Source organism: Caretta caretta, chromosome 5 (assembly GCF_965140235.1).
Source record: "Caretta caretta isolate rCarCar2 chromosome 5, rCarCar1.hap1, whole genome shotgun sequence".
Taxonomy (NCBI): Eukaryota; Metazoa; Chordata; order Testudines; family Cheloniidae; genus Caretta; species Caretta caretta.
This window is the reverse complement of record NC_134210.1, coordinates 58,211,254-58,237,175: the sequence shown is the minus strand read 5'-3', so window position 1 is coordinate 58,237,175 and position 25,922 is coordinate 58,211,254.

The following is a 25,922-nucleotide window of genomic DNA, read 5'->3' as shown; positions in this document are numbered from 1 at the left end:
ACTAGGATTTAACTTCCACTTTTAAAAAGATGCCTTTTTGCCTTTCACTGCTCCTTTTACTTTGTTGTTTAGCCACGGTGGCTCTTTTTTGGTTCTCTTACTATGTTGTTTAATTTGGGTTATACATTTAAGCTGAGCCTCTATTATGGTGTCTTTAAAAAGTTTCCACTCAGCTTGCAGAGATTTCACTTTTGGCACTGTACCCTTTAATTTTTGTTTAAGTAACCTCCTCATTTTTGTGTAGTTCCCCTTTCTGAAATTAAATGCTACAGTGTTGGGTCACCCTGGTGTTTTTCCTGCCATATTACATTTAATTATATTATGGTCATTATTACCAAGCAGTCCAGCTATATTCACCTCTTGGACCAGACCCTGTGTTCCACTTAGGACTAAATCAAGAATTGCCTCTCCTCTGGTGGGTTCCAGGACCAGCTGCTCCAAGAAGCAGTCATTTAAGGTGCCAAGAAACTTTATCTCTGCATCCCACCCTGAGGTGACATGTACCCAGTCAATATGGGGATAATTGAAATCCCCCATTATTATTATTGAGTTTTTTATTTTAATAGCCTCTCTAATCTCCCTGAGCATTTCACAGTCACTATCACTATCATGGTCAGGTGGTCGGTAATCTATCCCTACTGCTATATTCTTATTATTAGAGCATGGAATTTCTATCCATAGAGATTCTATGGTACAGTTTGCGTCATTTACGATTTTTACTTCATTTGATTCTAAGCTTCCTTTCACATATAGTGCCACTCCCTCACCAGTATGATCTGTTCTGTTTTTCCGATATATTTTGTACCCTTGTAACCTATTGATTATCCTCATTCCACCAAGTTTATGTGATGCCCATTATATCAATATCCTCATTTAATGTTTTCCTCAGGAATGCTCAGCATCTTACTGGATCAAGCCCCATCACTCTACTGATGCACACTCTGGTGTAGCTCTTTGTCATACCAATGTGCTAGATGACCTAGATTTATTTGTAAATGCTGAATCACACTTTAGACATCATACTTTTATACATTGATAATAATCTCTGATGCAACATACATTGTTCTAGATTAAAAATACTGAATACAGCGGAAAGGTCATCACTTAGCTCTGGAAGCTGTTAGAAACCTGAGTAAGGAAATACATTTCTCTGTGTCAGCAAAGGCTGACAGATCAATATCGGGTACTGTCTCTGATAGAAGAAACCTTGAAGCAGATTTGCTGCATCACTGTATTGTTTGGTTTTTCTACTGGGATCGCAGATTGGAGAGCCGTCATGAAGTAAAAGGAGCTGGATGGTGATAGTAAATAGAATAAGACTCAAAATTATTAGCACTACATATGATTGAAGCTCAGCTGTAAGTGAAAGAGGTTTGAAGTATTACTACAATAACTCCTTTATTTTTCTTGATGTGTTTGTGCACTCCTTGGCCCCCCTTTTCACTCCCCCATGTCTCGGTAACATGCGAGAGATGCTTTCTGACAGACAAAAGATAATCTTACACTTGACTTCCAATATCAAGGCATTTTAACTGGCACACTTTATATTGAATAATTCATGGGTATTCAAGCTTTACTTCACTCCACAAAGAAAGTGCTTTCTCTTAGCAGCGACAGTAGATATGAGGAGCTAATTCATTATTTAAAGAGATTAAGTATTAGCAACTGGTATAGGCTCTTCAGAGGTCTTTTTATTCCCTTTACTCATGTTATCCCCTGCCACTTGCCTGCCTAGTACAGATTTTAGATTGATTTTACCATATTAAAAACTTTTTCAAAACAGGTCTACCCTAAAACCTCACTATTTCCAGAGCTGCATTGTCCTATTTCAAAAATGTAGAGTAATAGGTAAAAACTACAATATGCTGTTAGAATGCTTTGAATCTATGTGGGTCCATGGGGATACACACACAAGCAACTCTTTCTGCTGTCAGTGTTTAAGAAGTGGCAGGTGAAAAGCAGGCAAGAAATCTGCGTTTGTGAGTATTCTCAGGATTCTTGCTCCATGGACCAAGAAAGACCAGATATTTGACAGAAATGAGGCAAATTGATCATGGGCCTACAAACTGGAGGTCATCTTCTTATATCTGGGGATTAGAAGTTCAGCATATTTTGTCTCTATTTGGATGCAGTCCCTTTAATACTTCAGTCACACAGTGTTGCTTCAACACGAAATGTTCCAGAGCATGGCTTAACCTTGCAGAAAGATGTATCTCCTCCGATCTTAAGTTTCGGAGCCATGCTTGCTCTTTCTTAATGTACCTCTGCTAGGGCCTGTACCTATGAATATTCAAATAAATGGGAATTTTTCCATTGACTTGAATTGACATTGGAGTATTCCCTTAGTCATTCCACCATTTGGGATAAACTTCTCTAATTACAGAAGCACATTGCTACACCTTCCTGGACAGAGATAATATGTTTTGATGGCAGCCATGTATATTGGGTATACAGTGGAATGTGGAGGTCAGGAACAGTGCAGTGGGGGAGGGTTTTCCTCCTGAACCTCACCTCTAAGGCAAGGGAAAGGTTTATGCATCTAAGCCCCAGGAGCAAAGCATTTAAGCACATGTTTAACTTTAAGCATGTGAGTAGACCCATGGAAGTCAATGTGACTATTCAGGTGCTTATAGCTAACGTGCCTTGCTGGACCTGAAGCTCTGATCAAATTTGGAGTTTTTAGAGCACCATGTGCATGGGTGGTGGATGGAGCCCCCCTTAGGGGAGGCTAGCCCCCAGCTTTTCTCCTTCTGCTCGCATCCCTCTCCAGCAGCTGGAGCCCTGAGACCCCCGCCCTTTCCCCCTGGCCAGGGCCACAAGTCCCCCCTTCCCGGAGAAGTCCTGGGCCAGCTGAATTCCCGAGCCTCCCGCAACCTCCCCAGAGCTGCCTTGGGCCAGCCACAGTCGCGCCACACCTCCCCTCCCCCGACGCCAAGCCTCTGTGAGGAAAAGTCTCTCACTCTCTGTAATGATGCTGGTTCTGGCGGGACCCAACCTGAGAGTGCCAATACAGGACAAATTGCTTAAAGCAGGGCAGTTTCAGCCCAAGGTTGGGGTTTTTCCACCTTTAAGGCAAACCAAACCAGCCAAACAGAGCAGACTTTGGTCTCACCCCACTGGCTAACCACAAGTAACACAAGCAATTCCCTTAGACACTTCAGTTTCCCAGTATCTTCACCAGTGCCACTCGTTATGGGGATAAATGGTTATGAAAACCAATACCCCAGTAACAGAAAAAAGGTTCTCTCGATCCCAAAGGATCAAGCCCCAGACCCAAGTCAATATACAAATCAGATCTTACCCACAAATCACGCTGTTGCCAATCCCTTAGAATCTAAAATCTAAAGGTTTATTCATAAAAGGAAAGAAATATAGATGAGAGCTAGAATTGGTTAAATGGAATCAACTACATACAGTAATGGCAAAGTTCTTGGTTCAGGCCTGCAGCAGTGATAGAATAAACTGCAGGTTCAGATCAAGTCTCTGGAGTACATCCGCAGCTGGGATGGGTCTTTCAGTCCTTCGTTCAAAGCTTCAGTGTAGCAAAGTTCCTCCAGAGGTAAGAAGCAGGATTGAAGACAAGATGGAGGAGCTGCAGCAGTTTTTTATAGTCTCTTGCCATGTGGTCTTTCTTTCTTTGTTCCAAAGACAAGCTGTCCATCACATGGCCTGGAAAAACCTCAGAGTTCTGTCCATAGGCATGTCCCTGCATACCTTGCTGAGTCACAAGGTATTTCTGCCTTCTCTCAATGGGTCAATTGTATAGCTGATGGTCCTTAATGGGCCATCAAGCAGGCTAGGCAGAGCTGACACCAACTTGTCTGGGGTGTCACCCAGAAGCATAGCACAAGTTTGAATGACAGACAGTACAGCGCCAATGTTCATAACTTCAACTACAAAAATGATACACATACAGATAAATAATCATAACCAGCAAACCATAACCTTGTCTTAAACACCTTATTTGACCCCCTTTATACAAGATTTGGTGCCACTATAGCACCTTGGTTGCAACAGTGTTCTATATGGTCCCAGTTCAAGTCAATAACGTCACAGTCTCCTCCAAAGAAGCTTTGATATGCTCCATGCAGGTTCTGGCAGAGGAGGGAGGCAGCATGTGTTACTCAGCTTCCTGGGTTCATCAGTAATCTCTCTGGAGTCCAGGGAGATATCTGATGAATCCAGGAAGCTGAATAGCACATACTGCCTCCTCAGCTGCCCCGGAACCTGCATGGGGCAAAAGAAATCAAAAACTTCTCCCCAAAACCATGCAACCAGGCATCCGGTGGCAGCAGCAGCGGTAGGGGAGACAGAGCCTCCCCTAATTTATTATATCCACTGCCCATGACTGTGTGGCTGCTTAGCATGAATGGACCTTGACTCCTCTACAGAAAGGTGAGCTAAGCTGAGTAAGTTCCTGCCATGGCTTGGCAGTGGGAGAGGGAAGGATACCTAGCAGTATATTCAGGATCACTGAACAAATATTTTCAAAATTAAGCTTACCCTTAAAAGGTCTGAGAAAGCTTAGGGACACAAAACCATTGTGGTTAGATGTTTGGCTGCATGTGGATTTTCCCTGTGTGCTGTCCAAGCTCTGCACAGGCAGTTGGCACAGCAAACCTTGAGTGAACCGCCCAATGACCACAAGATCCATTAAGGTATGAAGGCACCCAGTCAGGTTTATTGTTGACAAAGCACAGTAATAGCACCTGGCAGACTCTATGAGGATACTAAGACATGCATGCCTGTGACAATGGACACAGCTCAGTCAGTGGTGGGACTTTCCACTGCCCCTCTTGGCTGGCCAAAGATACTTTCTTTAAGATACGTCTTTATACCCTGATGTAAACAAGCTATGTGCTGTTATCCTGACCTTATCTTTTAGGAGAGGTCAGTTTGTTATTCTTGGGGAATGTTTTTGTGCCATCCTTGATATTTGGATGTTTTGATACCAATTGATATCGAGATGTGTTTGCATGAGTACTCTGTACTTACCAGTTTTTAGGAATGTGTATTTCTGCAATATCAGCCCTGTTCTTGCCAGATTCTGCGAGCAGGTCCTGCCTCATACCAGGCCTCTGAAACAAGGGCTTATGTGTTAGGGTCTTGTCCTACTACAACCATAACTATCCCATCACAACAAAGGCATCTAGCAAGCTAACTTTGCTGTTACGATTATAAAACAAAAGTGAATAAATAAGATGAAAAGCAATGTGGAGCATAAACTCTGCCTCTTCTCAAGGGACCATGGAACTGAGAAGCAGGGGAAATAAAAGACTGGATAAAAAAAATCTACTTTGATTGAGACATTTTGCTTCATTTACAGTTCTTTTCTCTGGAGATCAAAAATAATTTAAAAAAAATCATGTAGTAGCGTTCTCTTGTTTCATGAGTAAATTCATGATATGAATTTGTGCTATGGTAGAGGCTGTGCTCCTCCCAGTCTATGAGCCTAATCTAAAGATCATGGAAGCTAATGAAGTCAAAGAGTCCCATAGACTTCAATGAGCATTGTATCAATTACTGAGTAAGTAACGTGTCCAACACCGGGAGACTGTAAAGTGGTCACAGCTGGTCATGCTGATTGCACAATACCTGGGGAGTCTCCCACACCAGGGAATCCTCAGCTGGCCAGGTAAGTTGCTTTCTGATCCCTACTTGTGGTGGCACAAAGGGGCTCAAGCCCGGCTGAGGATGTAGCTCCTAGTATTCGAAACAGATCTGTTTCACTCAAGTTCACCTCTTTTATTTACACTTAAAGCAGAGATGTCCAAAGTATAGCCAGACGCTGCTCATCAAACTATAAAATGCATCCTGTGGTCTCTCCCATCTTTAAAAATAGTGAGTTGCCGTTCACAGAAACCACAGGTCTCCATGGGCAGTGTTTCTGTATTAAAGATTAGGGCAGATGTAGTATTTTTTTCTTTTATGCAAATGAGGAACAGCTCTTACACTGTGGGCAAGTTGCCAGTTATTTGGACTGTGGTTGATGAAAAGTTAGACACACAGCATTGATAATGCCTAATGTCCTGTTATAATGCATCTTCTTTCACCATATAGAAGACAATAAGGGTAGAGTAAGGCGAGAACTGAAATATACCCTCCCAGAATAAATAAGCTGTCCACCACGTGATTGATCTCCATCTCTTGTTTTTTTGTTGCTTCTCTCATTTGCAGTATAACAAATAACTGAAGAGGAACGCAAAAAGTGAGATAATTTTAGCATCTATTTTGTACTGGTTCTCCTCTCCTTCTTCCGAATTTTATACTTGCCTGCTCACTTTTAAAGTGGGGGGTCTCCTTAATAAAAACTTGAGTCAGAGAATCTGGTTTATTCAGGCTGTCAATGAAATTTTAGCCAAATAATTTGCAAATCCCAGGCTTTACAAAGGAAAAGAGCAATACCTGAGGTCACAACTAAAACCTAATTCAGACTACTTGTTTTAAGCTCCATTTAAAAAGCTCATAATTTTTTTTTATTAGGGGAAGATTTATTTTTTCATTCCACTCGTTGGATTGAATTTATGGAGATTTAGTATTATTCTCACATTTTAAGCAAAACTTCATCATCATTTTGGAGTCAAACTGGTGATGGACTGAATCAAAGCACTGGTAATGAAGAAACTGCAGGGAGCACAAGTCTCTTTAGTTTATGCAAAACCACAACATTGGCAAACAAAAATATTTTCCAGGCTAAGTTCATTTATGGTGTTCAGTCATTATCTCAGAAGCATTTTGATATTAATTATTGCTATTGTTATTATTATTATTATTATTGAAATTACATTTAATATTACACCAGTAACAAAAAGGGAAAAAATAAAAATAAGACAGTTGCTCTCCTCAGTCCTGACAGTCCATTATACTGGAGTATAAATTCTCCATAGACAAACGTAGAGGAAGCTTATAATGCAGAGAAGAAAAAAAAGACAGTAGGGTCTGATTCCACTATCCTTGTTGATTTTGCCTTGGACATAGTTTCACAAATAGCCCTATGGAAACCAATGGGACTACTTGCGGAGTAAAGTACTAATCAGTGGAAAAAGAGTATGTCTACACTTTGAGCTGGTGGTATAATACACAGGTCAAGAAGACATATCTGTGCTAGCTCTGACTGAGTTGGTAGGCTAAAAATAAAATGAAGCAATGGCAGTGCAAGCAGCAGGAGGAGCCAGCAGCTTTGATGTATCTAGCTCTTTGATGGGCACACACTCTCACTACTCAGGCTGCTGGGGCTACACTATGTTTCGGCCCGGATTAGTCAATATGTACTTTGTGCACTTGCACAGGGCCCCCATCTCAGGAAGGCCCCTGAGCATTGGAAAAAAAACAGAACTGAGTGGTGCTGTGACTCCATTTGCCAAGTAGCAATTCCTCTCGCTCAAACTTAGTCCAGCAGCCCTTCCATCATGATGGAGGGTTGTCTGGGCCAAACCTAAGTGTCCTGAGGCCATGTGACTGTGGGGCAGGTGATGGGAATGAGCATAACCAGGTGGCCAGAATTGGGAGGAGCCACCATAATTTGGGATGGGAGCGGAGAACTGAGCTGGGGGGGGGGGGTAAGGCAGAGTAGCCAGGAAGGTGCTGGGGGTGGTGGGTGGAGAGTGTTGGAAGACTGCAGGGTGAGAGGTTGGAGTGAGTGGTGGATGTTGAATTCTGTGGCTGGTGGGGCTGAGGTGCTGCGATGAGTGGAATGTATGTCAGGGCTGCTGGGACGTGTGTGAGGGCTGTCTGGATAAGTGGGGTTGGGTTATAGGTTGGGTGGGAGGGACATATAAGGATCTGTGTGTGGAGTGGTGATAGAGGGTCATTCGGGGGTCTGTTTGGGACATAGTATGTATGGGGTGGGGGGCTTTAAGGGAGGTAGATGCCCACCAATTTCCATAGTGCACAGAGCTTTCATTCTTTAATCTGGGCCTGTTATTTTAAGCACACTAGCTGGATCAGAGCAAGCATGGGTAAGTCTCTTTAAATTGGGAATTACTCCCCCAGCTTGAAGTGTAGACTGATCCTTAGAGTATCAGAATCTAACCCTAAGCAATGGAATCACGTTCACAGCACTGGGATGAATACAGATATTTGTCATCCAGAATTAATTTATATTTTAACAAAAATGCACAAATATGTAAATAAATGGTGCTCTTTTATTGACTTTTCACACTTCTTCAGTGTCTAGGAACCTGATCCAAAGCCCATTTGAAGTCTGTGGAGTCTTTCTATGGACTTGAACAGATTTTGGATCAGGCCCTAAACTATAATTACCCATCCGGTCTGCATGACACTAGACTTGAATTCACCTGCCAGAACTATTGAGATCATTCTTGCAGAGCCCATCAGAGAGTGACACCAAGCAATAATAAGCTTACATATGGCCTGATCCTTCAAACATTTAAGGCTAAACATAGGCCTTAGTATTGTAAGAACATGGGACCACTTTTGCAGTAATAAGTTCTAGGGTCAGAATCAAGTATCTGCAAGATCAGGTTGACAGCAATTCTGATTTTTAGGTAAGGAAGAAAAGCAGGTTCTAATAAAAAGGTTCTTGTATTACTCTGTTTAACAATTCTACACTTCAGGGCAGTTTTGGACCTAATATCAGGTACTAAAAAGTTATGTAGCACTAAAAATAGACAACATTCTTTCCTTTACTAAATTGGACGTCTGTTTTCAGAAATACATTATTAGATTGTATCCTTCTACTTAAAATGGATTTTATATCAGGAAAAACAATAACTGCATCATAGGCTGGATGAGCAAGAGCAAACCAAAGAATTCTAGGTAGTCCAAAACCAGCTCATATTGCTTCTATTAAACAATGCAAAATGTGTAAAAAGGCAAAAGCTTTATTCAGTGATCTAAACACATCTTGGGTTTAGAGTATTGAGTCCCATAGCTCACTGGGTAGGTGGTCCAAAACTATGTCAAAAGATGTTATATTTACTTTAGAATGTATACATTTTTCTCTTTTATAGAAGACAATTATATCTGCAAGGCAAAGGTAACTTAGCCTTATTTTATACAGAAATAGAACAGAGGGTATTTAAATCTCTATTCACAAAGATAAAACATATAGATGATGGTTCAAGGCTTTCTCTGATCTGATCTCTGTTACAAAGCAATCTATCTATCTAATATCAGGACTATCTAAGTGGTATTAGGAAGGTGGCCTCTTGACTCCCCGTTTGATGACACACTGCTGTCCCTTTAAAAATCCTACAAAGTTTGGCACACACACTTATTTCAAGAGAAAAGAGATTAGAGTCTTGCATATATGGGATGGCCTATATCTACAGGGGCTGCTTCCAACTTTCCCCGGGGGTGCTCAACCTCCACTCAGCCCCAGGCCCTGCTCCCACTCCACCCCTTCCCCCAACCTCCCACCCCTACCCCTTCTAACCTCCGCTCTGTCCCCTCTCTGCCTCTTCCCTGTCTCTTCCTGCCCAGTTCCATCCCCTCCCCTGAATGTGCCCTGTCCATGGTCCTCCTCCCTCCCAGCACCTCCTGTACTCCAGGGAACAGCTGCTCTGTGGCAGGCAGGAGGCATTGGGAGGGAGGGAAAGGAGTTGATCATCAGGGCAGCCGGCAGGCAGGAGGTGCTGGCAGGGGAAGTTTGGCTGCTGGTGGGTGCTAAGCACCCGCTAATTTTTTTTTCTGTGGGTGCTCCAGTCGTGGAGCCCATGCCTTTACCTCTCTATAGCAAGATTTAATAATAAGGGCTAGCGTTTGGCAACAAAACTGTCTTCTGAAATGAAACCTTGTAGATGGGGAGGGAGCTGTGGCTGATAAAGCGTAGTCTGAGGCTCTAAATCCACTGAATAAATGGGGACTCTCCTCACTGGCACACTTGAAAGTGTTTTAACACTGAGCGGAAGCACAAAAAAACTGAACTGATTTTCACCAGTAATTCTGAATGAAAGGAATGTGCAGCATGACCTGAGAATCCCTTCCCCAATTTTTTATGTAAAGCAACCCATTTAAGTCTGGGGCCGATCCCAGAGAATCGTCTCACTAACATAACCCTCTGCCAGCTGGCCATGGCAGCAATATGATCTAGGATCCCATGATAAATCACCAAACCATTTTGTGCCCCCACTCAGAAACTTGGGAAAACTAAACATATCCTCCCTGGATCCCCCTAAGAGGCTGGAAAGCTGAGTCACGAAAAAGAGGCTGCAGTTCCTGGAATGTGATAAGGGCCACAAATTCAGAGCAACTGCACCCATATTTCCCCTCAGTGGCACAGCAAGGGTACCCCCTCTCAGGGCCCCAGCTGTTGCCTCTCTGGGGTGGAGAAATGTGTTCTTCTCCCTTCTGATTGGGGTATTTCCAGGCTGCACAGGTCTCTGCCTTCACTGTGTATTTCCCAGTGCAGACAGGTAGCCCAAAGAGACCTGCTTGGTTTCTCTTCAGAGACTGTTAACAGGTGTAATTGCTGCAGTTATAAGGTACCACACAGCACTTCCTAAGCAAGTTTACTTTATTCTTAAGATAAAAAGCATTGAAGAGAAAACATATTAAAACCAATAAGAGAATTTACACATGCTAATGAATTTACCAAAGTTCACCCTAACATGGATTCTGGCGGGAGCAGTCCTTCAACCCCTTCCCACACAAGGGGATTCCTTTTGGTTACAATTTCATCACAGCTTCAGCTTAGAACAGCAGAGTCTTATGAGGCCTCAGTAGGCCCAGCCCTTCTACCCCTTCCCAAAGGATTGAGGCCCTCCATGGACCAGAGGTCCTGTCTATTGGCTGGATCAGGAAGAAGGCCCCTTAGACAGTTTAAAACCAGCCTATTTATCCAGAAAACCTTTCTTTGTCCATTGATCCCTGAAGTGTCCAGTTTGAACTAGTATATGCATAGCTCTGCAGGGGGGTGGCTTCAAAGTGTTGATATCAGAGGAAGTACATTAGCATCCCCCCTCCCTAGTAGAGAAGGTACACACAATGCCACAGTGACACATACACAATTGCATTTTTAAAATAAGGTACCTTAAAGGTATTAACTCAAATCTGAAAGTTTATCAAATTAAGTTAAACCTTATCTTAATACCATAATATAACAAGATATTGTCAGTCTGTCACACCCGTGACTAGTGATACAGTGACCAAAAGCCTTCTTAAAACAAAGTATTTTGATTTAGCAGTTGAAACAAAGCATTGGAGAAAAAGGGGTTTTAAAACAACAGGCTATATGAATATTTAATGTCATCTAAATTTACTGTTCACTATAAGCTAAATATGGACATGATTAGAATATAAGTATTTTTTGTTTCATAGTCTGTGTTTGGGAAAATAGGGTGAGAAAAGCAAACACTGGAAACACATTTTGTCTTTTGTTATATTTTATCTTCCGCATGTTAATATGACTAAGTAAAATATGCAAAAGGCAGTGTCTCACTGAATGCTTGAAGCAAAAGAAATGATTACATAATATCTAACTGAAGCCTGATTAGATTAATACTAAAGGTATCAGTAATTGCTAACTACAGAAACATACAGAAATTATTACCTTCTAAAAAGACTAAATTGGTGAAAAGAATACTTTTATTGTAAGGTCTTGCAAATGATATATGTTAAATGAAATACTCCATTAGCCAACAACTGATAAAGGGATAAAAGTTTTAAAAGAATAAATGGATTCAGACTGCTATCAACAGCATATGTGTGCATATGGAGAACTGTTAAGCAATATCTGATAAAGGAATTATTAATTCAACTTTTTTGTGATTTCACATAGGTTGTTGCATGCAATTGATTTTGTATTTATGACAGACAAATATGTTTATTTATGACAGTAAATATGTTCAGCTATATATAAGAAATAAGTATAAGCAGAACTACCTGCAAGTGAACTTCTCATTTCAAGCTAGCATTTTTAACTGACAGATGGGAAGATATTTTTATTTTTTTGCAGTACATGGGATCATACTGAACCAGATGATTATTTTCCAATCTGTAAAGATTAGTAGATACCAGGAGATTTGATAGTGGTTTTTTGAAATATTAATCTTTTAAAAGTGTTTTTGTGCATTGGGAATAGTGTATGTTTCATTGCACTTTGTTGTGGGGAGCCAAACTAAATTAGTTCTGTATTTTGGGTTAAATTGTGTTCTGAATAATTTACACCAGGGTTACCAAAAGCAGAATTTGGCTTCAGTTTTTACTGAAGCAAAACTTCCATTGAAGCCAACGAGAATTTTGCCTGTGTGGAGATTTCATCATTTGCCTCAAAGAAATTGTCTTCGGTAGAGCTGGTCAGGAAACTATTTTTTCCCATGAAAATATTTTAACAAAACATTTTTTTTTCTGTTTTGTCAAATTTTTCAGCTTTTTATTAAAAAGAGTAGTTTGGGGGTTTTCTAAGAAAAATGAAATTTTTTGACAACTATGTTTATATTTTCTAGGCAGGTATGTCAATGCAGCCCCTCATTTCACTTATATATTACAATCCAATGGAAATGAATATGGTATTGAAAGCATCTCTCATAGTCAGCTCCTGATGTCTTTGCACTGCTAAAATGCACCCTTAATTTTTGCTGACTGATTAGATCTGTGTACAAGACAATGAACAGAAAATATGAAAGATTTATGGTGGGTATGAGAGCCACAGATCTGTGTCCAATTTATCTGTGTTATAGTTGTTAAAATTCCCTGGAACAAGTTCTGACCTCAGAAATAATATTCTTCTATCCAGAGACACTCCACCCATTAGACAATGGGATCTTAACTCTTCAGAAAAAAATAACAACCTCCTCCACCTGTCTGCCAAAAATCTCTAACGTTGGGGGAAGAAGATTAAAAGAAGAACCTCTTCATACGCAGATATGAAAAACAAAAGGCCCCTTTAGAGTTAAATGGTTACATAAGTCATTTGAAAGTTAAAATTGCTTCTTGAGGCCCTTGTAGCTGAAGGTACTGAAGATAATAAAAACTGTGAAAGCCACTACTAAGTGAGATAATTCCACTATCTAGACATTTAAGTAACATAAGCCAAACCCTGGCATTATTCTGGCTCTGCAGAAGGTACATAATGTTATTTTCAGGGACATAAGAAATCTCTAAACTTGTGCTTTGTGTCTTGGAAAAGTGCCTGTGAGATTTTTACAACATCTACATTTCTTCTCCTTATATCCTTTCTTTACCATGTACAATATATGTTGTGTCTTTTGATCTTTATTTAACAAAAATATGAAAAAACCACAGAGGCACAGCTGGGTCCCAAATAACCAAGTTTATTACATATATACAAACATGAAAGTCCTAGTTACATACATACTGCTGCGGCAGCTCCTAAAACATAGAACAAAGTGAGCACCACTTAACTTGGCCTTCTTGTGCATATACAGTGTGATACAGTGTTTATTTACATGATCACATGCTATTTTTTCCACAGGACACTCCTGTCTCATTCAGAACCCAGGATGGACTCTGTGCTGGGGGTGAATCAGGATTTCATAGTAAAGGTAGAAATGTACCTCAGAAGGTATATTCCTCTTTACCCTATAGCCCTGGACTAGATGGAACATAGGGGAGATGGCGCATGTGCAGTCTGGTCAGCAATAAGAACTGTGGAGAGGCGTCATGTTTGCTCAATGAGGTTGGAATCTTTGGAGATTTTACGCTGCTAGAACCAAAGAAATGACCACTGAACATATGCACTCTGTGATTTTTCAAAGGCATATAACTTGGCCAAACTTGGGCAGATTTCCTGGGGCTGGCAAAAGGCCTAATGCAAAGATCTCCCTATTGTCAAATTTCACTTCCATGACTCAAAGCAGGGCCAGACTCATGGAAAAGGATGCCCTGGGCAAACTTGTATTTCGGCTCCTCTGGCCCTCGTAGGGTCCCCAGGCACACTTGTCCATCTCCCAGGCCCCCACGGTCTTCCCTTTGCGCTTAATTTGTAATGAAAGAGGAGCCGGGGCTCAGCCCCAGCAAGCTCCGGCAAATATTAAGCGCCAGTTGGACAGCCAGAAAGTGGTGGTGCCCAGGTCGGAAGACAGTACTGCTACCAGCAGCAGTGCAGAAGGTTGGCATGGTAGGGTGCATTGCCACCCTTATGTCTGTGGTGGTGCTGGCAGCAGCACTGTCTTCAGAACTGGGCAGCCGAGCCGGAGAGTGGCAGCTGCTGGGCTTGCTGGGGAGGAGTTTCTGAGCCCAAGGACTCCCCTGGTCATACGCCCCGTCACTACTGTGCCCATGGGAAAGGGGGACCTGGGGCTGGCCCGCTAGCTTTGAAGGGGCAAACCCTGGTGGCTGCGCCTCCCCGCCAGCCTGGCAGCTCAGGGCAGAATCACCTGGCCCCTGCCAGGTCTCCAGACCCGGGCTAGCCCGCACTCACCTCTCTGCTCCAGCAGCCCAGGCCTGTCAACTTGTGGCACTCAAATGGCACCCTCTAACCACAGTGCCCTGAGCAGTCGCACATGTAGCCCACCTTTAAGGCTGGCTGTGCACCAAAGAATAGGAATGCTAGAGCTTTTCAGAGGAAAGGTCTCATGTCTGAAGCTGCCATCCCAAATCCCCCCTCTCCTCTCTGCTGGATGTGGCCAGAGTAGGCCAAAGGACGGGGAGGGTGAACTGAGGCAACGGTGCTGGATATGTCATACAGCACCCTTGCCTCAGTTTCCCCCACTGTCCTTTGGCCTACTGTGGACATAGCTTTGTCCTGCCCCTTCTGAGAACACGGAGTCCCTTCTCAAAGTCCTACACTAATGAACACAAAAGCCAAACCTTCAGTCTGGCTGGGCTCAGCTGGCAGCCATTTTGTTGAGCTTTAGATTGTCCTTCTGTGACTCGGTCCACCTCACGATCCAGAGGCTGGCCACACTTCCCCTCCTGAGGGGTTCAGAGAGACTCTGGCTAGGCCTCTACCTTGTCCCTGGAGAAGCCTGTTTGGATTTCTATCCTTTTCAGTCTTTCTTCAGGCTGCTTCTAAGAGAGAGGGCTCTCCTTACAGCCTCACTTTATTATATGCCTTATGAATCCATATTCAGAGATGTATTGTATCAAATGGTTAATGTTTATGGTTTTAAGGCTGCATACATAGAATTACTTTTGTGCCATAGTGCTGGTACAGCATCCCGGTCTGGCCTGTTTAGTATTGGTTTGTATCTCTTGGGAGTATTTAGTAATATAAAATAAAAAGTTAAAAAAAGGCATGAAAGGGAATTGATATCACAGATGTTAAACCTCCTGAGTCCTTATCCATATTGTGCTACATCTCTAATTGTAATGAACTGGCACAAAGAGTAAAGATTATTGATTTTCAAATAGGATTCAGATTGCAGGTTTTATTTCCAAGACTTCCTGCATTTAAATCTCAGACTGAATGAACAGTGTAAGAGAAATCTGTTTGATCAAATTAACCTATCAAATTTAGGCACTGATGGGTTCCTAATGCTAGAATAGTAAATAGCTTATATTCAAAATGTAAAATGTAGGCAGAAAACAATAACTACGTGAACAAGGGACTGAAGATCTAAGGAGATTAGTAATAGCATGTGAAGCCTTCTTTTCTAAGTAGAAGAATACAAAAAAGATTTCTCTCCAAGTAAAACCATTGAACATATTGTGATACAGTGAAATATAAGGTGGTTATATATGTATCTGAAGCTTTTATCCTTCACGTTGATGGCCTTGTATCATAAACATATCAATGTTCTACCTCAACTTTGCGGAGGGGTCCAGATCCATTGAGTGTCCCTCAGCTGCCATATGCTTGGCCTAGGATGGAATTGCAGTACTGGGGCCATTTTAGTCTTAAAGAACTTTGTTCAAACCAGTTGATTAAGTAAAGTTCATGTGGAGACAAAAATTTGTTGAAGCCAAAGTCACTGTGGGAGAGAGAGATGACCTTTTCATTTCTCTTGGCCTGAATATTTCTGGGTGCTTTTGTTGGCTGTGCCACTCAAAAGAAGCATTTTGTCATTGTGGGTATAAAACATAGTGAAAGTTTACCCATCTGTGCATTCACTTCACAGAGTGTGGACCTTTAAGTTAGATGAGCTAGCAGGTTTTTTCCACTTGTGTTTTCAATATTTTTATGCATCTCCACCTTGAGCTGTAAGTTCTTGGTTCTCATTCCGTCACTGGGCATTCCCTGGATGCCAATAGTGCTGGATTTTGTGGTGGTTTTTAGTTGCAAATTAGTGTCTGCTGGACACTACGCTGAGACTATCAAATTCATCTAATTTATAAATGAAACCAGATTTAATCTCAGGCCATCTTTTCAGATGATGTAATAATATTCAGCCAAGACTAGGAGTGACACTTAGAGAAAGTGACAGCTGTTCTACACTCTTTAAAGGCTGTCAGGCTGATGGCAAACCCAACCAAATGTGCTATTGGCAAGTAGGAGACACGATTCCTAGAGTATCTCCTGGGACATGGGATGATCAGACTCTTAGTCGATAAAGCACAGGCCTTGAGAGGCTGTCTCACACACCCCCAACCAAAAAACCGGTCCCTTTTAGGCCTAGCGGGATATTATAGAAAATTCATACCAGTGTTTGCCATGTTAGCGACACCTCTTACAGATTAAGTAAAATGCATGGCATTTGGCAGCTCATTGTAGCATTCCAAACACGGTAATGAGATTCTATGCAGCCAACCTGTCTTACACAACCCAGACTTCAAGAGGCCCTTTATACTCCACAGTGATGCCTCAGACATTCCCATAGACTATGACAAAGAGGAACATCTGCTGTTATACTTAAGCCAGAAGTTACTTCCTGGCAAAAGAACCTACGTGATAATTGAGGAGTGTCTTGTGATAAAGTGGGTTATTGAGACACTACATCAGGGGTGGGCAAACTTTTTGGCCCGAGGGCCACATTGGGGTTGCAAAACTGTGCCTCCCCAAACAGCCTGGCCCCGCCCCCTATCCGACCCTCCCACTTCCTACCCACTGACTGCCCCCCTCAGAACCTCCAACCCATCCAACCCCCCTGCTCCTTGTCCTCTGACTGCCCCCTTCTGGGACCCCCCACCTCTAATGCTGCCCCAGGCCCCCACCCCCTAAACAACCCTCCCTGCTCCCTGTCCCCTGACTGCCCCCCTGACACCTATCCACATCCCCGCTACCTGATAGCCCCCCCCGACTCCTGCGCCTATCCAACCGCCCCCTGCTCCCTGTCCCTCAACTACCCCCCTGCTCCTGTCCCGGTCCCCTTACCATGCTACTCAGAGCAGCATGTCTGGCAGCTGCGCCGCCCGGCCAGAGCCAGACACACTGCTGCTCTGCCCTGCAGGAGCACACAGCCCCACCACCCAGAGGGCTGCCCTCGTGGCAGGGTGGCTGCAGGGGAGGGGAAACAGCAGGGGAGGGGCCGGGGGCTAGCCTCCCCGGCTGGGAGCTCAAGGGCCAGGAAGGATGGTCCTGCGGGCCATAGTTTGCCCACCTCTGCACTATACTGTTATTCACTAGGCAACCCCTTCCGATTGGTAACTCCACTGAAGTGGCGGAACCATATGAAGGGCCATATGAAGAATTCTGAGATAGTATATCAGCCAGCAGCCTTACTCCTTTTTAGGGGAATATTGCTCCAGCCATCAGAATAAGAATGTGGATTTCTTCCACCAGGAAGGATGGAGCAACACTTTTACAGGAAACACTCCTGCTTACATTCAAAGAGGGGAGGTCTGTCATGGGATCTGTACAGGACATGCTGGCTCAGCAGCCAAAGGGTTAATGAAGCAACTGCCTGCCTGCTCAGCCATGCTGGTTGGCAGCCCCACAGTAGCTATAAGGATAAAAGGGCTGCAAGGCAGGAGGTCAGTGTGGTTGCCACAGAGGCAGAGGGACTGCAGAGAGGATGTCTTCAACAGACTGGTGAGAAGCTGCCAGACAAACTGTCAAGGTTCCTTCCCCACTCTGAACTCTAGGGTACAGATGTGGGGACCTGCATGAAAGACCCCCTAAGCTTCTTCTTACCAGCTTAGGTTGAAACTTCCCCAAGGTACAAACTTTTACCTTTTCATAGAATCATAGAATATAAGGGTTGGAAGGGACCCCAGAAGGTCATCTAGTCCAACCCCCTGCTCGAAGCAGGACCAATTCCCAGTTAAATTATCCCAGCCAGGGCTTTGTCAAGCCTGACCTTAAAAACCTCTAAGGAAGGAGATTCTACCACCTCCCTAGGTAACGCATTCCAGTGTTTCACCACCCTCTTAGTGAAAAAGTTTTTCCTAATATCCAATCTAAACCTCCCCCACTGCAACTTGAGACCATTACTCCTCGTTCTGTCATCTGCTACCATTGAGAACAGTCTAGAGCCATCCTCTTTGGAACCCCCTTTCAGGTAGTTGAAAGCAGCTATCAAATCCCCCCTCATTCTTCTCTTCTGCAGGCTAAACAATCCCAGCTCCCTCAGCCTCTCCTCATAACTCATGTGTTCCAGACCCCTAAACCCCAGGTCCCTAGTCTGTAGCTGTGCATTGGGTTCTTCCGTCCTAAGTGCAGGACCCTGCACTTATCCTTATTGAACCTCATCAGATTTCTTTTGGCCCAATCCTCCAATTTGTCTAGGTCCTTCTGTATCCTATCCCTCCCCTCCAGTGTATCTACCACTCCTCCCAGTTTAGTATCATCCGCAAATTTGCTGAGAGTGCAATCCACACCATCCTCCAGATCATTTATGAAGATATTGAACAAAACCGGCCCCAGGACCGACCCTTGGGGCACTCCACTTGATACCGGCTGCCAACTAGACATGGAGCCATTGATAACTACCCATTGAGCCCGACAATCTAGCCAGCTTTCTACCCACCTTATAGTGCATTCTTCCAGCCCATACTTCCTTAACTTGCTGACAAGAATACTGTGGGAGACCGTGTCAAAAGCTTTGCTAAAGTAAAGAAACAATACATCCACTGCTTTCCCTTCATCCACAGAACCAGTAATCTCATCATAAAAGGCGATTAGATTAGTCAGGCATGACCTTCCCTTGGTGAATCCATGCTGGCTGTTCCTGATCACTTTCCTCTCATGCAAGTGCCTCAGGATTGATTCTTTGAGGACCTGCTCCATGATTTTTCCAGGGACTGAGGTGAGGCTGACTGGCCTGTAGTTCCCAGGATCCTCCTTCTTCCCTTTTTTAAAGATTGGCACTACGTTAGCCTTTTTCCAGTCATCCGGGACTTCCCCCGTTCGCCACGAGTTTTCAAAGTTAATGGCCAATGGCTCTGCAATCACAGCCGCCAATTCCTTCAGCACTCTCGGATGCAACTCGTCCGGCCCCATGGACTTGTGCACGTCCAGCTTTTCTAAATAGTCCCTAACCACCTCTATCTCCACAGAGGGCTGGCCATCTCTTCCCCATTTTGCGATGCCCAGCGCAGCAGTCTGGGAGCTGACCTTGTTAGTGAAAACAGAGGCAAAAAAAGCATTGAGTACATTAGCTTTTTCCACATCCTCTGTCACTAGGTTGCCTCCCTCATTCAGTAAGGGGCCCACACTTTCCTTGGCTTTCTTCTGGTTGCCAACATACCTGAAGAAACCCTTTTGTCCTTGGATCTTATGCTGCCACCACCAAGTGTGTTAAAGAACAGGGAAAGAGCCCACTTGGTGACGTCTTCCCCACAAAATATCCCTCCAAGCCCTACACCCCCTTTCCTGGGGAAGGCTTGATAAAAATCCTCACCAATTTGTATAGGTGAACACAGACCCAAACCCTTGGATCTTAAGAACAATGAAAAAGCAATCAGGTTCTTAAAAGAAGAATTTTAATTGAAGAAAAAGTAAAGAATCACCTCTGTAAAATCAGGATGGTAAATACCTTACAGGGTAATCAGATTCAAAACATAGAGAATCCCTCTAGGCAAAACCTTAAGTTACAAAAAGACACAAAAACAGGAATATACATTCCATTCAGCACAGCTATTTTACCAGCCATTTAAACAAAACAGAAATCTAACGCATATCTAGCTAGATTACTTACTAATTTCTAAGACTCCCTTCCTTTTCTGTTCCCAGCAAAAGCATCACACAGACAGACAAAGCCTTTGTTTCCCCCCAACCCCTCCAGCTTTGAAAGTAATTTGTCTCCTCATTGGTCATTTTGGTCAGGTGCCAGCGAGGTTATCCTAGCTTCTTAACCCTTTACAGATGAAAGGATTTTGCCTCTGGCCAGGAGGGATTTTATAGTTCTGTATACAGAAAGGTGGTTACCCTTCCCTTTATATTTATGACACAAACCAACACTGGAAAGAGACAGAAGCAGGACAAGAGGCTGGAGCCTACAGAAGAGGAAATGTAGGAAGTAGCCAAGGGAGCAGCAAGGGACTGAGAAGGATTGGCTCTGCCTGCTCAAAAAAAGGGCCCTGAGTGGGAATCTACTGCAGAGGGTGGGCCTGGGTTCCCCACCTGCTCCAGCCAGGGGCTTTGGGAGAAGACGTAGGGATGATTAGCCCCCTTGCTAAAGCCATGGAACTACTGACTCCCCACCATCTTTAAGGTGATAGAGACGAGTGAGGACATGGTTAGCAAGGCTTGGGTCTTAACAAGGATTGACCAGCACAGAGTTGCGTGTGATGATATAAAGGGGACTGAGTGAAGTTGGTGCAGCTCCCCAAGAGGGAGCTAACAGACAAACACCCACCTCCCCATTGCACTGTAGGCAGAAGTAATTTTTAAAGCATCCTTTAGTAATCTGAGGTAATCCAAAAATTCAAACAATATAGGGCAAAACAGCTGCCTGCTTCACACTCTAACAGTTTGTGCATTAGATTAACTTTCTGCAGTCCTGGGTCTATCAAATTATATTACAATAATTTTAAAGGGATACACCTTAGTTCTGCTCCAAACAAAGCAGGGGCAGTGTATGGCCCCTTTAGTGTGTGCTGCACATCACAGTATACGCATAGGAGGACTAGGAGACCAGACCCACCAACCAGCCTTGAAACCTTAGTGCACCAGCAAGTGTACTAGCCAGGCCTTTTCCTAGCATTCAAGAGAGTTCTGGGAGAGTGCCCTGCCCTGCTGCTGGGGAACAAGATGCTTATTCCTTATTAGGAGTAAAAAGGAGTATCTTTGCCCGCTCTTCCCATCTCATGTGTGACATTATCTGATTAAAATATGACCATATAGATCATTGTTGCAACCACTGTTATATATTTGCAACAAATCTTGTACAAAGGTTTTCAAGTAAGGTGTCCATGGAAAGATTATGATTTGCTGAATATGATTGTTATTTGTATGCATGTATCATTTTTATATTTGAAGTTATGAGTATCGTCTCTATACCTGGATTTCAAATGTTTGCTCCTGGGGTAACGCCCACAAGGTATTTAGCCTGAACATCTTGGAGGGACTATTCAAATTAAGAAACACATAACTGACAATGGACCATGGGAGACACCCATCAACACTGAATGGACTGTCCTGCAAATGTACTGTCTGAGGTATAGGTAATGATTTCCTGCTGTGACTAAGCAAAATTATGCATAGACATGTGGCTTGCCCATGTGATTCCAAACCCCATCTTTTACCTGTAAATTTCCATACAGAGCTTTGTTTGAAACCATGAGTTTCCTCACAAATGGAAGAAGTTATAAAAAGCCTTGGAAACACCTCCATTTTGCCTCTTTCCTGCTCAAGCCACTGGACTCTGAATTTATACTAATGGGAGCATTCTAACTACTACTATTTACCTCACAGGGTTGTCTGGAGAATAAATACATTAATGACTGTGCGGTGCTCAGATACTCATCCTTTACTGTAGTATCTGAGAGGTTACAAAGAGCCAAATATTCTGTCAAAATCACCCAAGTAGTGAAGAATTCTAGTATAAAATCTAGCAATTTCACTTTTCTTTCAAAAACATATTTTGTCTTAATCAAAACATTTGAATTTTCCTTTCCCGACCTCCCCGCAGTGTTTCTTCAAATATAGTGCAGAAACAAGATATAGAACCCCAATAATTTCAAATGGGAACGTAATCTTTTTACAGAAAGCATTGATTTATAAAGCCAACTCCCAGAGGTACAGACAGGTTTATCATACTACTATAAATGTCTGAATACATAATGGAATGCAAGGTCTAATTTCTATAATGTGTTTGGATGATGCATTGCTCATTGGGAACCGCAGATGAAGCCAAAGAAAGCTCAAACAAATTCTTTTGAAACTTTGGTCATCTAATGCATTATTAAGGCTTCTAGATAAGAGGCAAAAATGCCACACAAGCTAGTGCAGTACGAAGAGAGTTCATAAGTTCGTATTTGTCTGCAATTTAATCTATACTAATGCTACTTTGGCTATCAAGCAGTTGCAAATAGAGAAGAAGCACAGAGAGCCAATGGCTTAGGTTGGAATCAGCCTTCCATGAGGAATGACAATTTTTTACAATTATGATATTATGTTTGACTAACAATGCATATAGATGCTAGTCAGGTCTAACACAAGGATAACAAAGTCTTCCATGCCTCTTAATTGAATCCACACTTTAGAGGTCCCATTTTCCCACTAAAATGGTTTGTACAAATAAATCTTGATTATGATATATTTTATACCCACCATTATAAACTTTGCTGAATAGAAAGCTAAATTTCTTGCTTGCTTGCTTTCTTACTTGCAGTGTTGAATTGCTTGTGCTATTTCAAAACCAAGATGTGGAGTCTAGTTTTAATTAAAGTGCCAATAGGATATGAAATGTGCAAGTATTATTCTGGTGTCACCCTATCATCCTTGGTCAGTCTGGCTGGTACAAGGGTCCTTGGTTGACTGTGTATGTGTGCATTAGAGTTCTTGAGACAGAACAAAATATTTCAATATATGGATATTACCTTACAGTATTGCCAACTTCTGGAACCACATAATTTTGTGAGACTGAGCTTTCATTAAAATTTTTTTTTCAAGGCCTCAAGGTTTCAGAGAATTTTACCTGAAGTGTATCTTAAATACACTAAAACCTGAAGGTGAGTAAAAACAACCCAACTTTTATTACAATATTTAAAAGTCTTTTGTATAAGCCAGTCTCATGATTTTGTATGGCTTGAGTCCTGAGTTTTAAACACTCAGGCTTCGCAATACTTGCATTTTATGTTTTTAAATAATCTCAGTGTTTGTGAATGCTATGCTACATTTCTCAAAACCGAGAAAAGACGAGCGAGACCGATATTCTGAAGGTAAAGCTAATTGCTATGAGGCAAATCCCATCCCTCTGCAGGCACAGAGGGCCCTGAATGCACGTGTGAATGAGTGGCAGAATGCTGTACAGGGGTTCTGCGCACCCCATGTGTGTTGCCCTCTTTATTAAGGCACAGAGAGCTTGTATTTAACACTTGTGTTGTGTTATTCCAAGATTACTTGACTCTAATACAGCTGCACACAGCCAGGCATTGACTTCAGCCTGCAGCTCCCTGCTGTCCAGCTTCCAATATGGAGGATGACTTAGGTCCTTGCAGGTCCATCCACATCCTTACAGAATGACACCTACTGCATAGGGAGTAGAGAGGCTCCTTTTGCACTGCCATAGAGACACTTTCGGAGTGGGCCTGGGCAGGGAGAAGCCAGTCGGTCAGTGACTACTCAGGTCCATCTACCATTGCCTTGCAGAGGGGGACTATGGCACACACAGATGCTGCTGCAGCTCTGTGACTGCCATAGTGAATACAAAGCAGCATCAAAGTCTCGGAAGGGGAGCAATAGTCATTCTTCTTGACCCTCTTGGAACACCCCTTGAGGAGGCTTGTCCTCCTAGATAAGGACACTAGGAAATCTACACATACTGCATCATGCAACACAACATGGCGTTTCACAGAGTATGTATCACATATCCATATGACCATGGGAAATTGACTTGCTCACTGTGCAGAACCAATAGCACTATGCCTCAGAGCTTCACTTCTCCTTCCCCATGTCTGTAGTTGTTTCTCATATCTCCCCTGACAGCCTAGTCAGGATGACTGACAGCTTAACTGACAGCTTTACCATGATAGTTAAACTAATTCAAATTTGAAATAAGTTTAATGTCCACTAGTTCACAGGTTTGCAGCTGGAAGGTGTCAGAGGAAATTCATTCTAATTGCAAAGTATCATTTCTATTCATTTTAGTGTCAGCAATCCTAATGCTTGGATTTTGTATTTGGTTTTATGATAATGGATTGGCTGGGTTATTCTTAGAGATAGTACAATTTTTAATGTTCAGTTGCTGTCCATTAATAGTGTGTTACTTTTCCAACAAAGCTTTAACCTGTTGTCAGTGTAAAAGATATCTATACAAAACCAGTCAGGTTTGCTGCCACCCAAAATGAATAGAACTGCCAATTCCATTAGTTTCAATGGCAGTCATATGAACCATTGAGTTGCCCTTCAGAGATCCCTTGGTTTCTTCTACAATTAAAAAAAAAAAAAAAAAAAGAAAAGCCAAGAGACAGTGATCTTCCTGATCAAACTCAAAATATATTTTACATATGGATGCAAGGGTATTTGAAAGCAGGCTGACTCTGTAGGAAACTAGATTGTTGGGAGTAGTTTTCAGAATTCAGAAATACTCACACATATTATAAACAATTCTCAAGTGCAGACATGAAAAGCCTATTTAAAAGAGCCTTCCTATTTCTTACTAGAAGAACACACAAGCTGAATTCTGTGTTTACACAAAGGTTCACAATTTAGAAAATGATCTGTGAACTGAACAGGAAAAATATATCTAGTCGGGCTGGGTGAATAGATTGATAATCGGATTCACCTGATATTAATCATATATCTAGGCATTTATATTACACTTATCACTACAAGGGGAGGGATTCCTACCTGGGGATCTGCAAATCAGTGTGGCTAACTTTTGTGATTTTCATTGTGATATTTGTGATATTTGATGCTTTTTTATTAAGATCCCAGCTACTGTTAGTTAATGATCTGCATATCTCATCTTTCATTTAAAAAATAAAAGTAAGTTTCTAGCCCTAATGGTTGCAGAGAGAAAGTTAAAAATGTGACCTCAAGGCTCAAAAACCACAAGACAAATTAAAAAATAATATTTAAAAACAAATAATCTCATGATTTGTAAGTGAATCTTATGATTCTGAGGACCTGAATCATGACTCTGAACACTTGGGGTATGTCTACACAAGCACCTACTGCATGGAAAACTGGGGTGTAAATTTAGTGCTGCACGCTAACGGTCTGTGTGAATCCTGTTGATGTGAAATTTGAATTATTTGCTTTGGTAGAATTGGTTTAAATTGTTTTTGGATGTTTTCTCTGTGAATTGTAGAGTACTTAGGGATGCACTGCAATAATATAATGGATTGTATTTGTATATTTTCTACAGCACATGGAATTATTTCTAATTAATGTTGTTATTAACTGATGACAATGTGCTTGGTGTACCAGAAAAACTAAAGACAGTCTCTGCCCCAAAAGAGTAACCTTTTGTGTTTTGCAAACGTAGGCTTCAACTTGGTTTCTGTAGCGGAACTAACCTCAACATCAGCTGTAGATATAATTCAGACACACTATAAAAATGAGTTGCTTGTAGTTTCTAAGCCACAGTCATGCCTGTGTAAATGCAGACGGTTGTGCAGCAGCCAGAACTCCTCATGGGACTATGAAAAAATGTACAATATAGTAGGACTTCTGCCACCCTCTGTGCTCCAGCATTCGTGCCACTTCAGTTCCATTGGTCATAAATCCTTCGTGTCTCTGACTTTGATCGTAACTGGTCTCTGCATGTGGTGCAAGGAGATGGACGCTCACCAGACCAGTCAGAATCTGTTATACAGGGTACAATATGGTAAACCCCACTTGCCATACCTTGAGTGATATTCTGGCCCTACTGAATACAAAAGCAAAATTCCTGTGGATATCAGTGGGGTCAGGATTTCACTGTGTTGCTCTAAAGCTCTTAATAGGTGACACTGAGAACAGCACTAAAACTCAGCCATACATTACTCAGTACACACTTATATATAAGGAA